The sequence below is a fragment of the Macaca mulatta genome, chromosome 8, assembly GCF_049350105.2.
Source record: "Macaca mulatta isolate MMU2019108-1 chromosome 8, T2T-MMU8v2.0, whole genome shotgun sequence".
NCBI lineage: Eukaryota > Metazoa > Chordata > Mammalia > Primates > Cercopithecidae > Macaca > Macaca mulatta.
This window is the reverse complement of record NC_133413.1, coordinates 817,250-830,596: the sequence shown is the minus strand read 5'-3', so window position 1 is coordinate 830,596 and position 13,347 is coordinate 817,250. Positions and strand designations below refer to the sequence as shown.

Genomic DNA, 13,347 nt, shown 5'->3' with positions numbered 1-13,347 from the left:
CAGTGGAGGGAGAGAAGGCAGTTTCCCAGACTGGGAGCAGTCAGATCTCCAGTGGGTCCCAACACTGCTCTGTGGCAATATCTATAGGGTGATGGAAACAGAGACAGGGTGCAAATGAGGTGGGTGCTGGCCCTAGGGTTCCCAGTGTTTTCTGGTTCCCATGGTCTATAAGACGTCCAAAATGAGACCTTCTGGGCTTTGGGGGGCCCCCTGTGGAATTGGAAAATGAGGAAGTGAGCAGTGACAATCTAGACTCATTATTAGAGGTACATCTCTCATTTTTCAGCAACCAAGGAGTCTTCGATTAGTAGTGAAATTGTGGCACCCCAACAATGGTGGAGTGGAATGTCCTGCTACTCTGGAGGGGTGATGGCTCAGGGTCGAGACTGAACTAATTAGAAAAAAGAATGCACTCCAGGAATATCAAGTCCAAAACGAAGCTCTTCAAACCATCTGGGAAGAGAAAACAGCATGACAAGGAAAGGTATATTTGTCTGATCCCAGGAATCAATATAAACATCCATGATAACCCCACCTATTTTTTAAATATATGATTTGGATGAAACAAGAGAAAGAGACTGATTGTTGCTGAGTCCCTGCTGCAGTCCCGACACAGCTGGAGATGCCCTGCTCCCCTGCTCCCCTGCTCCCCTGCTCTCCTGCTCTCCTGCTCTCTTTATTTTGTTGATGTTCATGAGGACCCTGATGTCTGAGGAAGAAGGTTCCCGTCCAGCTGTGCCCCTGGTGTGTCACGTGCCAGCCTTGTCAACGCACACGAGAACCTGACAGGGTGAGTGTTATAACCCCAGTCATAGAAAAGGAAACGTCTCTAAAGTCCTTAGCATCTTGCCCGAGTTCGGACACTTAGCAGAGGCCTGAGTTTAGATGTAGCCCCGTCTTGCTCTTTGACAGCCTCAGCACCACGTGCCCTGGGTGACCCACGAAGTGAGTCACTGACAACCCTCGTGGTTGGCTCATGGCACAGCGTGGAGCGAAATGGCCCACTGACCTCTCCAGACACTTGGACAATTCGTGATATAGTTTATGCGGTCACTCCCAGTGAGTTCTATTGTTCAGTTTAATAGAATACCTAATTCTGTGTTTATTATGAATAAAGGGAGATTTCTTATGGTTTTTAAGAATATGAAGCATATCTATTTTGTATACAAGTTGGAAGTTCCAATACTATAGGAAGCATAAGTGCAGGTTATAATGATGGGTCTTTTATGAGACTGAATTCACATCAAACTGAATCAGTAACTCCGGCTGTATGAACAGGGTGAGACATTAAACATTTAATGAAAAGAATTCCTTTCTTAGGTCACAGCAAGGACTAAATGTGTCTAATTATCATGCCCGCTAAGAAGATGTATTGTGATATTTGCAGTTAATCACTCATTCAGTTCCAAGGGTATCTATTAATTGTCTGCTCTGGGCATAACAACAATTGGAAGCAGTATGTTCACATGAAAAAAAACTTACCTGAGGCTCTAAGTCACAACTTTCCATGACCAGCACACATTTCTGATTTGAAATACATATCTAAAGCTTCAAATGCATAAATAGATATCCCAATCTAGAACTAAGTTAATAGTTGCTTAGAATTAATTGTTTAAATTATCCTGGGAATCAGAAAGGTATGTCTACATGAAACAATAAAGGTTATGTTAGAATTAATAAACTTTAGAAGACCATTTTAATCTTAATATATAAGCATACTACCTAGGCACACTGTTTAAATACATCCGCAACCTACTATTTTTAGATTTAGGTAAATCATTAATCCTTAAATTTGGAAGATTCCAGTGTTAGAGCTCTAGACTATGAAACTTGGATGTTTTTCTAAAATTTTTGAGTTTTTATCCAGAAATACATATTTTCCTGGTACTGAGAACTGCAAGAAATTTCACTTGGAGTCTCCAAATAGTCAACCATGTGTGATGTCAACATCAGTGTAATAGATACTATCACAAACATCCTGTGACTTTTGTTTTTTTTTTATACTTTAAGTTCTGGGATACATGAGCAGAACGTGCAGGTTTGTTACACAGGTATACACGTGCCGTGGTGGTTTGCTGTACCTGTCAACCTGTCATCTATGTTAGGTATTTCTCCTAATGCCATCCTTCCCCTAGGCTCCGACCCTGCAACAGGCCCCCGTGTGTGATGTTGCCCTCCCTGTGTCCATGTGTTCTCATTGTTCAACTCCCACTTATGAGTGAGAACATGCGGTGTTTGCTTTTCTGTTCCTGTGTTAGTTTGCCAAGAATGATGGTTTCCAGCTTCATCATGTCCCTGCAAAGGACATGAACTCATCCTTTTTTATGACTGCATGGTATTCCATGATGTATATGTGCCACATTTTCTTTATTCAGTCTATTATTGATGGGCATTTGGGTTGGTTCCCAGTCTTTGCTATTGTGAATAGTGCTGCAGTAAACATATGTGTGCATGTGTCTTTATAGTAGAATGATTTATAATCCTTTGGGTATATACCCAGTAATGGGATTGCTGGATCAAATGGTATTTCTGGTTCTAGATCCTTGAGGAATTGCCACACTGTCTTCCACAATGGTTAAACTAATTTACACTCTCATCAACAGTGTAAAAACGTTCCTATTTCTCCACATCCTCTCCAGCATCCGTTGTTTCCTGACTTTTAAATGATTGCCATTCTAACTAGCATGAGTTGGTATCTTATTGTGGTTTTGATTTGCATTTCTCTAATGACCAGTAATGATGAGCTTTTGTTTATATGTTTGTTTGCCACATAAATGTCTTCTTTTGAGAAGTGTCTGTTCATATCCTTCACCCACTTCTTGATGGTTTTTTTTTCTCCTTGTAAATTTGTTTAAGTTCCTTGTAGATTTTGGATATTAGCCCTTTGTCCGATGGATAGATTGCAAACATTTTCTCCCATTCTGTAGGTTGCCTGTTCACTCTGATGAGAGTTTCTTTTGCTGTGCAGAAGCCCTTTAGTTTAATTAGATCGCATTTGTAAATTTTGGCTTTTGTTGTCATTGCTTTTGGCGTTTTAGTCATGAAGTCTTTGGCCATGCCTATGTCCTGAATGATATTGCCTAGGTTTTCTTCTAGGATTTTTATGGTTTTAGGTCTTATGTTTAAGTCTTTAATCGATCTTGAGTTAATTTTTGTATAAGGTGTAAGGAAGGGGTCTAGTTTCAGTTTTCTGCATATGGCTAGCCGGTTTTCCCAACACCATGTATTAAATAGGAAATCCTTTCCCCATTGCTTGTTTTTGTCAGGGTAGTCAGACATCCTAAACTTTTAAATTTAAGAATTTACATTTTTTAAAAGTAACTGACAACTGACAATCATTTAAAAATCCATAACTTAAAAAAATAATAATTCCTCCTAAGTTTTCTTTTTTTTTAAATTAATTTATTATTATTGTACTTTAAGTTGTAGGGTACATGTGCATAACGTGCAGGTTTGTTACATATGTATACTTGTGCCATGTTGGTGTGCTGCACCCATCAACTCATCATTTACATCAGGTATAACTCCCAATGCAATCCCTCCCCCCTCCCCCCTCCCCATGATAGGCCCCTGTGTGTGATGTTCCCCTTCCTGAGTCCAAGTGATCTCATTGTTCAGTTCCCACCTATGAGTGAGAACATGCGGTGTTTGGTTTTCTGTTCTTGTGATAGTTTGCTAAGAATGATGGTTTCCAGCTGCATCCATGTCCCTACAAAGGACACAAACTCATCCTTTTTGATGGCTGCATAGTATTCCATGGTGTATATGTGCCACATTTTCTTAATCCAATGTGTCACTGATGGACATTTGGGTTGATTCCAAGTCTTTGCTATTGTGAATAGTGCCGCAATAAACATACGTGTGCATGTGTCTTTATAGCAGCATAATTTATAATCCTTTGGGTATATACCCATTAATGGGATGGCTGGGTCATATGGTACATCTAGTTCTAGATCCTTGAGGAATCGCCATACTGTTTTCCATAATGGTTGAACTAGTTTACAATCCCACCAACAGTGTAAAAGTGTTCCTATTTCTCCACATCCTCTCCAGCACCTGTTGTTTCCTGACTTTTTAATGATCGCCATTCTAACTGGTGTGAGATGGTATCTCATTGTGGTTTTGATTTGCATTTCTCTGATGGCCAGTGATGATGAGCATTTTTTCATGTGTCTGTTGGCTGTATGAATGTCTTCTTTTGAGAAATGTCTGTTCATATCCTTTGCCCACTTTTTGATGGGGTTGTTTGTTTTTTTCTTGTAAATTTGTTTGAGTTCTTTGTAGGTTCTGGATATTAGCCCTTTGTCAGATGAGTAGATTGCAAACATTTTCTCCCATTCTGTAGGTTGCCTGTTCACTCTGATGGTAGTTTCTTTTGCTGTGCAGAAGCTCTTTAATTTAATGAGATCCCATTTGTCAATTTTGGCTTTTGCTGCCGTTGCTTTTGGTGTTTTAGACATGAAGTCTTTGCCCATGCCTATGTCCTGAATGGTACTACCTAGGTTTTCCTCTAGGATTTTTATGGTATTAGGTCTAACATTTAAGTCTCCAATCCATCTTGAATTAATTTTCGTATAAGGAGTAAGGAAAGGATCCAGTTTCAGCTTTCTACTTATGGCTAGCCAATTTTCCCAGCACCATTTATTAAATAGGGAATCCTTTCCCCATTTCTTGTTTCTCTCAGGTTTGTCAAAGATCAGATGGCTGTAGATGTGTGGTATTATTTCTGAGGACTCTGTTCTGTTCCATTGGTCTATATCTCTGTTTTGGTACCAGTACCATGCTGTTTTGGTTACTGTAGCCTTGTAGTATAGTTTGAAGTCAGGTAGCGTGATGCCTCCAGCTTTGTTCTTTTGACTTAGGATTGTCTTGGAGATGCGGGCTCTTTTTTGGTTCCATATGAACTTTAAAGCAGTTTTTTCCAATTCTGTGAAGAAACTCATTGGTAGCTTGATGGGGATGGCATTGAATCTATAAATTACCTTGGGCAGTATGGCCATTTTCATGATATTGATTCTTCCTATCCATGAGCATGGTATGTTCTTCCATTTGTTTGTGTCCTCTTTGATTTCACTGAGCAGTGGTTTGTAGTTCTCCTTGAAGAGGTCCTTTACATCCCTTGTCAGTTGGATTCCTAGGTATTTTATTCTCTTTGAAGCAATTGTGAATGGAAGTTCATTCCTGATTTGGCTCTCTGTTTGTCTGTTACTGGTGTATAAGAATGCTTGTGATTTTTGCACATTAATTTTGTATCCTGAGACTTTGCTGAAGTTGCTTATCAGCTTAAGGAGATTTTGGGCTGAGACAATGGGGTTTTCTAAATATACAATCATGTCATCTGCAAACAGGGACAGTTTGACTTTTTCTTTTCCTAACTGAATACCCTTGATTTCTTTCTCTTGCCTAATTGCCCTAGCCAGAACTTCCAACACTATGTTGAATAGGAGTGGTGAGAGAGGGCATCCCTGTCTTGTGCCAGTTTTCAAAGGGAATTTTTCCAGTTTTTGCCCATTCAGTATGATATTGGCTGTGGGTTTGTCATAAATAGCTCTTATTATTTTGAGGTACGTTCCATCAATACCGAATTTATTGAGCGTTTTTAGCATGAAGGGCTGTTGAATTTTGTCAAAAGCCTTTTCTGCATCTATTGAGATAATCATGTGGTTCTTGTCTTTGGTTCTGTTTATATGCTGGATTATGTTTATTGATTTGCAAATGTTGAACCAGCCTTGCATCCCAGGGATGAAGCCCACTTGATCATGGTGGATAAGCTTTTTGATGTGTTGCTGAATCCGGTTTGCCAGTATTTTATTGAGGATTTTTGCATCGATATTCATCAGGGATATTGGTCTAAAATTCTCTTTTTTTGTTGTGTCTCTGCCAGGCTTTGGTATCAGGATGATGTTGGCCTCATAAAATGAGTTAGGGAGGATTCCCTCTTTTTCTATTGATTGGAATAGTTTCAGAAGGAATGGTACCAACTCCTCCTTGTACCTCTGGTAGAATTCCGCTGTGAATCCATCTGGTCCCGGACTTTTTTTGGTTGGTAGGCTATTAATTATTGCCTCAATTTCAGAGCCTGCTATTGGTCTATTCAGGGATTCAACTTCTTCCTGGTTTAGTCTTGGAAGAGTGTAAGTGTCCAGGAAATTATCCATTTCTTCTAGATTTTCCAGTTTATTTGCGTAGAGGTGTTTATAGTATTCTCTGATGGTAGTTTGTATTTCTGTGGGGTCGGTGGTGATATCCCCTTTATCATTTTTAATTGCGTCGATTTGATTCTTCTCTCTTTTCTTCTTTATTAGTCTTGCTAGTGGTCTGTCAATTTTGTTGATCTTTTCAAAAAACCAACTCCTGGATTCATTGATTTTTTGGAGAGTTTTTTGTGTCTCTATCTCCTTCAGTTCTGCTCTGATCTTAGTTATTTCTAGCCTTCTGCTAGCTTTCGAATGTGTTTGCTCTTGCTTCTCTAGTTCTTTTAATTGTGATGTTAGAGTGTCAATTTTAGATCTTTCCTGCTTTCTCTTGTGGGCATTTAGTGCTATAAATTTCCCTCTACACACTGCTTTAAATGTGTCCCAGAGATTCTGGTATGTTGTATCTTTGTTCTCATTGGTTTCAAAGAACATCTTTATTTCTGCCTTCATTTCGTGATGTACCCAGTAGTCATTCAGGAGCAGGTTGTTCAGTTTCCATGTAGTTGAGCGATTTTGATTGAGTTTCTTAGTCCTGAGTTCTAGTTTGATTGCACTGTGGTCTGAGAGACAGTTTGATATAATTTCTGTTCTTGTACATTTGCTGAGGAGTGCTTTACTTCCAATTACGTGGTCGATTTTGGAGTAAGTACGATGTGGTGCTGAGAAGAATGTATATTCTGTTGATTCGGGGTGGAGAGTTCTATAGATGTCTATTAGGTCTGCTTGCTGCAGAGATGAGTTCAATTCCTGGATATCCTTGTTAACTTTCTGTCTCGTTGATCTGTCTAATGTTGACAGTGGAGTGTTGAAGTCTCCCATTATTATTGTATGGGAGTCTAAGTCTCTTTGTAAGTCTCTAAGGACTTGCTTTATGAATCTGGGTGCTCCTGTATTGGGTGCATATATATTTAGGATAGTTAGCTCTTCCTGTTGAATTGATCCCTTTACCATTAGGTAATGGCCTTCTTTGTCTCTTTTGATCTTTGATGGTTTAAAGTCTGTTTTATCAGAGACTAGTATTGCAACCCCTGCTTTTTTTTGTTCTCCATTTGCTTGGTAAATCTTCCTCCATCCCTTTATTTTGAGCCTATGTATGTCTCTGCGTGTGAGATGGGTCTCCTGAATACAGCAGACTGATGGGTCTTGACTCTTTATCCAGTTTGCCAGTCTGTGTCTTTTAATTGGAACATTTAGTCCATTTACATTTAAGGTTAAGATTGTTATGTGTGAACTTGATCCTGCCATTATGATATTAACTGGTTATTTTGCTCGTTAGTTGATGCAGTTTCTTCTTAGCCTCGATGGTCTTTACCTTTTGGCATGTTTTTGCAATGGCTGGTACCGGTTGTTCCTTTCCATGTTTAGTGCTTCCTTCAGGGTCTCTTGTAAGGCAGGCCTAGTGGTGACAAAATCTCTAAGCATTTGCTTATCTGTAAAGGATTTTATTTCCCCTTTACTTATGAAACTTAGTTTGGCTGGATATGAAATTCTGGGTTGAAAATTCTTTTCTTTAAGAATGTTGAATATTGGCCCCCACTCTCTTCTGGCTTGGAGAGTTTCTGCCAAGAGATCTGCTGTTAGTCTGATGGGCTTCCCTTTGTGGGTAACCCGACCTTTCTCTCTGGCTGCCCTTAAGATTTTTTCCTTCATTTCAACTTTGGTGAATCTGGCAATTATGTGTCTTGGAGTTGCTCTTCTGGAGGAGTATCTTTGTGGTGTTCTCTGTATTTCCTGGATTTGAATGTTGGCCTGCCCTACTAGGTTGGGGAAGTTCTCCTGGATGATATCCTATAGAGTGTTTTCCAACTTGGTTCCATTTTCCCCCTCACTTTCAGGCACCCCAATCAGACATAGATTTGGTCTTTTTACATAATCCCATACTTCTTGCAGGCTTTGTTCATTTCTTTTTGTTCTTTTTTCTTTTGGTTTCTCTTCTCGCTTCATTTCATTCATTTGATCCTCAATCGCAGATGCTCTTTCTTCCAGTTGATCGAGTCGGTTACTGAAGCTTGTGCATTTGTGACGTATTTCTCGTGTCATGGTTTTCATCTCTTTCATTTCGTTTATGACCTTCTCTGCATTAATTACTCTAGCCATCAATTCTTCCACTTTTTTTTCAAGATTTTTAGTTTCTTTGCGCTGGGTACGTAATTCCTCCTTTAGCTCTGAGAAATTTGATGGACTGAAGCCTTCTTCTCTCATCTCGTCAAAGTCATTCTCTGTCCAGCTTTGATCCATTGCTGGCGATGAGCTGCGCTCCTTTGCCGGGGGAGATGCGCTCTTATTTTTTGAATTTCCAGCTTTTCTGCCCTGCTTTTTCCCCATCTTTGTGGTTTTATCTGCCTCTGGTCTTTGATGATGGTGATGTACTGATGGGGTTTTGGTGTAGGTGTCCTTCCTGTTTGATAGTTTTCCTTCTAACAGTCAGGACCCTCAGCTGTAGGTCTGTTGGAGATTGCTTGAGGTCCACTCCAGACCCTGTTTGCCTGGGTATCAGCAGCAGAGGCAGCAGAAGATAGAATATTTCTGAACAGCAAGTGTACCTGTCTGATTCTTGCTTTGGAAGCTTCCTCTCAGGGGTGTACTCCACCCTGTGAGGTGTGGGGTGTCAGACTGCCCCTAGTGGGGGATGTCTCCCAGTTAGGCTACTCAGGGGTCAGGGACCCACTTGAGCAGGGAGTCTGTCCCTTCTCAGATCTCAACCTCCGTGTTGGGAGATCCACTGCTCTCTTCAAAGCTGCCAGACAGAGTCCTTTGCGTCTGCAGAGGTTTCGGCTGTGTTTGTTATTGCCCTGTCCCCAGAGGTGGAGTCTACAGAGACAGGCAGGTTTCCTTGAGCTGCTGTGAGCTCCACCCAGTTCGAGCTTCCCAGCAGCTTTGTTTACCTACTTAAGCCTCAGCAATGGCGGGCGCCCCTCCCCCAGCCTCGCTGCTGCCTTGCCGGTAGATCACAGACTGCTGTGCTAGCAATGAGGGAGGCTCCGTGGGTGTGGGACCCTCCCGGCCAGGTGTGGGATATGATCTCCTGGTGTGCCTGTTTGCTTAAAGCGCAGTATTGGGGTGGGAGTTACCCGATTTTCCAGGTGTTGTGTCTCAGTTCCCCTGGCTAGGAAAAGGGACTCCCTTCCCCCTTGCGCTTCCCAGGTGAGGCAATGCCTCGCCCTGCTTCAGCTCTCGCTGGTCGGGCTGCAGCAGCTGACCAGCACCGATCGTCCGGCTCTCCCCAGTGAGATGAACCCAGTACCTCAGTTGAAAATGCAGAAATCACCGGTCTTCTGTGTCGCTCGCGCTGGGAGTTGGAGACTGGAGCTGTTCCTATTCGGCCATCTTGCTCCGCCCCTCCTCCTAAGTTTTCAACCAAGAGAAGTGAAAATCTGTTGACACAAAGGCCTGAATGTAAGTATTCATAACAACTTTCTTCTTAATAGCCAAATATTTTTATAATAGCCTATCACTGAAGAATAGATAAGCTGTAATATATTCCTACAATGGTTACTGCCCAACATAAGAATGACATATACACTGGAAACCACATGGACATATCTCAAAGGCATTAGAATACATGAAAGAAACTAGTATAGGAGAATATTCTATATGATTCCATTTATATCAAATACTTCTTTTTTGAGATAACATCTCACTCTATCACCAAGGCTGGAGTGCAGTGATGTGATCACAGATCACCGCAGCCTTGACCTCCCAGGCTCAGGTGATTCTTCAGCCTCCTGAGTATCTGGGACCAAAGGGGTTGGGACCAAAGTGGTGTGCCACCACACCTGGCTAATTTGTGTGTGTGTGTATTTTTCTTTTTTTTTTTTTTTTAGAGATGGGGTTTTGCCATGTTGCCCAGGCTGATCTCAAGTTCCTGGGCTCAAGTGAACCCCGCTTCTCAATCTAGTGCTAGGATTACAGACTTGAGTCATTGCACGTGGCCTGTATCATATTCTAAGACAGACAAAACTAGAGTGAAAGAAAGCAACTGCCAGGAGCTGAGGTGTGGGGCAGGGGTCACTGACTACAGCAGCATGCAAGGGAATTTTGGGGGTAATGAAATGTATTTTAATGGTAGTGTTGTGTACATGACAATATGTATATTTGTCAAAATGCATTGATTTGTACACTTAAAATTACTAAATTTTATTATATGTAAATTAAACTCAATTAGATAATAAAAAATAAACTTTTGATCCTGAAAATATACCTACATACATACAAACTACCTCTGTAACAAACTACTTTTTCAGAATTTCTAATTTAAATATTCAGAAATATGAATGATGATGATGAATTTTAACAAGGCTTACATAATTCAATTCTGTTTTGGATCATGTCTGAGAGGCATATTAGCTGCTGGACTTATTTGGATTTCCTTACCTCCTTTGCATATGAAAAAATAAGAGGTTGAGACAGAAACAAGATATTAATTTATGTACAATGAAACTTTCTACTGCCCAGGAAATGAGGCTTTCTATTGTCCAATGAATTGTGCCTGGCAGCACAATTCACTGCTTCACAATTGATCGTTCTTTTTACCCTCAGAGCATCCTTGAAATGATTGACTCAACCATGAGAGAAACACTGTAAATATTCTCAGATGCAAACTCACAGTACCAGCTTCACAGAACACCTGCAGGTGCAAGTAACTAAAAATCCAGCTCAATTTGACTTTAAATACAAGGGAATTTATTGACTCAGGTGGGTAGTTCAGAAGCAGGCCAGGCTTCAGGGTGAATCTGAGCACAGAAGCTCATGGATGCTACCAGGACTGTCTCTTCCCAATTTTCTGCTCTGCCTTCAGTGAAGTCAGAATAATTCTGCGTGTGGCAAAATCTTCAGGAACAATTTCTGAGGTTGCATTCTTCACCAAAGAGGGAACATGAACAAGCACACTCTTGTTCCTAACAACCTAGCACAACTTGTATTTGACTCTAATTGGAACAACTCAGACCCTTGCCCATCCCCAAGTCCATTAGGGGGACCAAGGGAGTGCTGTGTGGCACCTGGCATGAGCCTCAGTTATGCACCCACTTTGGAACCAATAACTGTGACACGGGGTGAGACAGTGCTGGTTAAGTCAACCAGGACCCACCCCATGTTTCAAACCATGTGACTGAATAATTCAAGGCTCTGTTAGGAAGGAGAAAGGGGGATGTTTCTTAAATAGCACCCAACACTCAACTACAATTTAATTTGACAGGAACCCGGAGGCGCTGCCATAGAAATATCTCACAGTTGCTTGGAATGAGAGCACTCAATATAAAAATCCTATGGTAGCAACCCTATGGCCTCAAGGGCGCCACGCAGTTGGTGTGGAGGGTGGGGCAAGGAGGGTGGGGAAGGGCTCAGGGTCTTCGGAAGATGAAGCCAAAGAACAGATGGCACTGACTTAGCAGAGTGGAAAATGTTTAACCCCAAGGGATGCCTACAGAGGCAGCTAAGCCACACCACAGACTCCTAGAAGGGCTTGTGTTAGGGTTCCCAAGTATCTAGGTAAGCTGAGGAGATGGTGAGGCAGACACAGAAGGTCGGTTCAAAGCACATTGGGAAGACTGTGATCCCAAGACCCCTCAGTCCACACTGGCAGTCAAATGCTCCTCCCTGACATCGGAAAAAGAAACAATTTATTTTCTTCAGATATTGAAACAGAACTTTTCTAAGCTCCAGGACACTGGATAATGCTGCTTATGCAAAGACAGTATTTAGTGAAAGCCAGTTTACTGAGCAGGGAGATCTGCAGACTCTTTCTCCCTCTTGGCTCCCAGAATGCTGGGGTCAGCTTGCAGTCTTAGGAGACTGGCGACCTCTTTTTGGAGAGGATCTGCAGATACCAACATTTTCAGGGTTTCCTCAGGTCCAGCAGTGCCAGGCTCCTGTGGGCTCTTCTTTTGGGGAAGCAAAAGAAGACTCCATCTGTACACACAGAATGCATTAATTATATTTTCTTATTTTATGTTTTCTTGACGCTCTAGCATCTGGTGTTTACTGGGAAAAGATTGCCTTTCCCAGGGCCAGCCAATTAAACTACCAATTCAGAACCCATACTCCTAACCACCTACTTTATCTGGCTCTGATACTGTAGGAGACAATACCGCCCTTCCTTAATCACCACAGGGTGAGGTACTAGGCAACTAGAAATGGCCCCTATGCCCCAGAGCCTGCTGAAGCTATTAACGCTGGACAGCCTAAGCCTGCCTGCCCTGCCTGCCCTTGCTGTCCCACAGAGACCACAGCAGAGGATCCTGCCCGTGCCTTCCCCTCTCCTGCCTCTGCCTGGGGCGTCCCTGTGCCTCCTATTTCTAGGAATCTGTGAGTATGAATAAGACAGTCACTTCCATGTCTGCAGGTCTTAATATCCCTGATTAAAACAAAATCTGAGTACATTTTAAAACATAAGGCTTCCAATGGAATTTTTAAAACCCTTATATGGAGAATTTTAAACATATATGTAAATAAACATGAATATAACAAACCCCTATATATCTATAACCCTTCAGAACAACAAGAAACACATGGGCAATTCTGTTCCGTCTATATTCCCAAATAAAATTCATACATTGTGATTAGCTGATGTGTTTTTAAGTCTATATAATTTATACATTTCCCTTGTATCTCCTGTATATCATTTTCTTGTAATTTGTTGAAGAAGCTGCTTTGATTTTCCTGATTCATCTTCAGAGTTTAAAATAGAATTTCACAAAAAGAAAAAAAAAAAGCAGACGGAAACAATAAAAATGTCAGAAAAGAAATCAATGGGATTTAAATGGTACAGCTGCTTTGGAAAACAATCTGGCAGTTCCTCAAAAAGTAAGACATAGAATTACTCTTTGATCTATCAATTCTATTCAAGTCTTCATACTGAAGAGAATTAAAAACATATGTCCACACAAAAACTTGTAGAGCAGCATTATCCATAATAGCCAAAAAGTAGAAACAACCCAAATGTCCACCAACTGATGAGCGAATAAATAACATGAAGTATTTCCACACAATGGAATATTACTCAGCCTCAAAAAGGAATGATTGCCAGAGTTTGGAGGAGGAAAAAATGGAAAATGCAGTTTCTTTCTTGGGTGCTGAAAATATGTTAGAATTAAGTAGTGGTGAAGTCTGTGCTACTTCCAGAAAGTGCTAAATTGAACACTTTACATGA

At 41.1% G+C, this 13,347-nt stretch overlaps 1 long non-coding RNA gene across 1 annotated transcript; it reads left to right on the top strand.

Annotated features, from left to right (window-relative positions):
* The first annotated feature begins 286 nt into the window (after positions 1-286).
* On the top strand, positions 287-12,760 carry LOC114680151 (uncharacterized). Its single transcript, XR_003732207.2, has 3 exons — positions 287-790; positions 9,425-9,593; positions 10,737-12,760. It is a non-coding gene; the product is annotated as an uncharacterized LOC114680151 (long non-coding RNA).
* The last annotated feature ends 587 nt before the right edge of the window (positions 12,761-13,347 follow it).